Source organism: Cynoglossus semilaevis, chromosome Z (genome assembly GCF_000523025.1).
Source record: "Cynoglossus semilaevis isolate Cse_v1.0 chromosome Z, Cse_v1.0, whole genome shotgun sequence".
In the NCBI taxonomy this organism is placed as follows: domain Eukaryota; kingdom Metazoa; phylum Chordata; class Actinopteri; order Pleuronectiformes; family Cynoglossidae; genus Cynoglossus; species Cynoglossus semilaevis.
The window spans coordinates 11229271-11233650 of NC_024328.1; positions in this window are offsets into that span (position 1 = coordinate 11229271).

The following is a 4380-nucleotide window of genomic DNA, read 5'->3' on the forward strand; positions in this document are numbered from 1 at the left end:
CATCTCCCGGATTCGTCTGAATGTGGTGGTTTTTGAAGCTGTGACTCCTGCCTCAGTCCACTCTTTCTGGATCTCTGCCAGATTCTTGAATCTTCTCTGTTTGAGAATCCGCTGAAGCCCACGGTCATCTCTTTTGCTAGTGCCACATTTTTCCCTTCCAGTAGACTTTCCATTGATATGCTTGGACACAGCACTCTGTGAACAGCCAGCCTCCTTAGCTATAAACTTTTGAGGTTTACCCATCCTATGGAGGGTATCAATGATGGTCTCCTGGGCAGTTGTCATGTCTGCAGTCTTCCCCATATTGAACCGAACTGAGACAATTGAACCAAACCAAAGCAATTAAATAACACCTGGGGAAACCTGTGCAGGTGCTTTGAGTTTAGTAGATGATTGGTGTGTGACACTCAGTTTAAAACATTCATGCCCTGATGATTTCTTCACAGTATTCTAATTTATTGAAATCCTGTTTTTGTGGGTTTTATGAGCTGGAAGCCAAAATTATGTAAAAAATAAACAAATAAATACCTGAAATTGATTAAATTGTGGCCCATGAATCTATGAATATATGAAAGTTTAACTTTCTGAATGGAATTATGGAAATTAAACAACTTTTTCACAATATTCTAATTTTTTGGAAAGGATCTGTATATATATGTATGTATATATGTGTGTGTGTATGTATGTATGTAGAAAAATATATATATATGTATATATATATATATTTATACACACATATATATATATATATATATATATTTTATTTTTTATTTTTTCTGCTCTTGCAGAAAATCTTTCCTTTGAAAGCCATGTATTGTTATAATTGCTGAACTTTATACCAGGCTTTACACAAGCGCCTTATGGACAACGGAGTCTAGTTACACATCTCTTGATGTCTCATGTTTATGGACCGTAGTAGCTGCTGAAATGCAAATGATGATTTTTTTTTTTTTTTAACATCTGGAAATTTGAATATGAAGGAAAAAAACTGTGATTTTTAGTTGTTGTTTTTTTTAATTCTTGAAGCAATCTTGTTTTTTTAAAAAAAGAAAATTTAATTTACAACTTCTGTGAGTTTTTAGCTTTTGTGCTTTTTTTTGTGCTTGAGCTTTTTTTTCATTGTGTATCAAAGAGAAATGACTTTTTTTGGTAATAAACACTAAGGTGGAAGCAGTATTTGAATTCAGACCTGCAGTGAAGTTGAAGCACCTATAAATGTGGAAGTATATTCTGATTCTGGATTGGTGCTTTTTTTTCTTATTAAAAGAATGAACATCAAGAAAATACTTTGTTTGTTTGTTTTTACACACTTGCTTCCTCTGTATCGTAATTATCTTCACTGTGTTGTGTGTGTTTCTGTGTGTGGGAACCAGTGTTGTTTGTTGTGTGACCCTTTAATAGAAGTCGCTGCCGCTGTCCATCTGACTGACAGCTTTTGCACCCAGTCGTCTCTTCTACTCTGGGCTCAGCTGGATACTCACCACCCTTTGCTTGTCAGCTCTGTGATAGGATGATGTCCTTAGGAGTAAACTCCTCCCCGCGGGCAGGAGGTCTGCAGGGGCATCGGGTAAACTGGCAGACACACATCTTACCTCACTGCTGCCGCCCACACCATATTCTTTACCCACTCCCAGGGGATCACTGTTGACGTCACACCTGCTCATACGTGCTCGTCTTGCAGCAACTGGGATAAGTTGTAGGTTTTCTGCAAGGTGGGAAGGCACATCAACTGCCAAGGGCTTGAATATAGAATAAGTGAAAACCACAGGTGGGGGAAAAGAAAAACAAAAAACCTGGGTTGTTTGTTACCCTGGCTGAGTCTCGATTCAGGGATCTGATGTGGGAACGAATATGTTACAGTCGCAGATCAGTGTTGTTATTGAATACTGTTTTCATGCAGAGCCAGGGAATTTTTGACTCTTTTCTAAACTCATTTGATTTTTTTTTTTTAAAGAGGCAACAGAATTTCCTCACCACCACCGTGACTATCATCAAGTTGACCAAGACCAACACTAGCACGAGCTATCCTCAGATGCACACTCTCTGCCATGCATACTTGCTTTTTCTTGTTATGGGATTATTGATTGATTATTGCTCTAATAAATACATAGATATATTTCCATGTTGCTCCATTAGGACATTGTTTCCTAAAGACTGCGTCGTGGGCCTCAGGTGGGTCGCAAGAATTTTTTTTTTTTGGGACGTCCTGCATCATGTTTCCCAGGAGTTATAAATAATGTCTATTGACTTGGGTCGTGAAGATTTGTGACTTTTAAAATATGCGTCCGCAGAAAAAAAGTTTGGGAAACATTGCATTAGGAGGCTACATTCTGTATCACCTGTAAGGTGGCAGTTTAGGACAATCTCCCCCTCTGTCGGAGAAACTGCTGAAGTGAGGACATCTGGAGAACGGTGACTAATAGCAAATAGTTAAAAAGATAAAATCCATAGAGTCTATGACTGACATTTTTTAAAAAGCATTTATTTCCATTGTACCCTTTCACCCAGTGAACTGTAAGTCCGGCAATTATTTGCTGAAGAAAATGCTAAGAAGCTTAATTTTTACCCTGTTTCCCAAACCTACGTTTGGCACCAAAGCTTCTCCTTCACATCTTCACCTCATTCGTCCTCTGCTAACATTCGAAGCTTCACAGCCAAAAACATCCATTCCGTCTTTTATCTGCACTCAGCTAGGGTAAAGCTCATTATTTCCCATCCACTTCCAAAAAAAAAAAAAAACCTCTTCAGTGCTAATCTCTTCACTCCAAAACCTGCACTTTAAAATACCCGACAGAAACTCAATGAGTTCTATTTTTTTCTTTTACGCTGCATTTGTGCAACTTTTCCTTCGGAGCACCAGACCAATGAATTTTTTTTTCACCTTTCGTTCGGGTCTTGGATAATTGCTGTTACCCGGTTCGTCCTTCGGTCCAGACCAGTGAAATATTGTTGCAGTAATTACCATATGAATAATTTTCTTCACCATAAAATGTTCTCATCTTTCACCATCACGTGCACAATATGTCCCCAGCCTGTGTTGACTGAGGCACCAGTCTTTCTTATGTCACGTCTCTCTCTCCGTGACAGGCCACCGGTTTCCTCGGGGAGTTTGCTCATGACGGTTGCCCGTTTTGTAACCCCATTCCTTCGCTCCATTTTTTCCACCTACCATAAAATGTAGCAGGAAACTGCTCCCGTTGCATCTCTGAATATTTCTATTCAACGTTATCTCCTGCGTGGATTTAAACTCCTCTTCACGATACGGTGCCGAGATGGTACTCTGTGGTGTCGTCACAATAAGGCAAAATGTGGCTCCCAGTAAAAAGAGATCCTTATTTGGTGATTTCCAAAACCTCTTGTGGAGAATGCATTTGCTAGGAATTTATTTTATAGTACAACTTGAAGACCAGATTTTAGCACTGGTATTGACGGCATTGATGCTTCAGCTTTCATCTGTGTCTTTTAACAAAATTCCTGTATTGGGGTTCCAGGATTATTTTTGATGCAGTGATGTACTGTGTAAAGTAATGTTGCGTCCGTGAATGAAGTGTTCTCAAAGTGAAGACAAAAGCTACTTCTTTCCATGGTTTTAGACCAAATAGTCAGAAAGTATCAATTTCCTTTCAACTGTTCTTTCAGTTTTAGAAAAAGAAAGAAAAACAGATGGAATTATATGACACCTGTAGACATTAAGTAATTCGAACAGATTTTTTGATTTGAGTTCAAATGAAAATTTTTGAACTTGTTGCAGGCACTTGGAAGAAGCAACATACAAGTTTTAGGTAGTCAAAAATACTAGTAGAAGTAGTACAAAACCTGGCCAGCAGGGGCAGCCTTCAGTCGCTTTTGTGAAGACCGCGGAAGATGCAACAGTGATATTAATAATTTTTACTTTTTTAATTTGTTTTTACACCACAGGGAACCTCTCTGAGTTTTATTTTTTGTTTAATTAATTTTCTCCAACTTGAACTTAGCAAAGCTGTAAATCTGTTTATGTGAGGGTTAATCAGGGAACAGTTTGTTAAACTTCTGCCGTCTTGTCTTTTTCGTACTGGTAAAAAAAAAAAAAAAAAAAATCAACAGATTTCTTTTGAAATCCTCAGAACAAAGTGCTGAGCAGCCAATCACAGCCCCTGCTTGATGCTCCTTTATCCTGAATCCTGCTGCTGTAAAATGTTACGTTCAAACCTGCTAGTCTGAGGCTCCTGATTGGATTTGCGTTGACGTTTTAATTCTTCCATCAGGTTTGTTTTGGCCTGGCAACAGAGAGACTTTAAACATGGAACAATCCAAATCTAGCATCAGGCTCAGCCGTGAGTAATAACCGCATTTATCGGTGTCTTGTGTGAATTTGTCCTGCCAGGAATCAGCATCCACTCT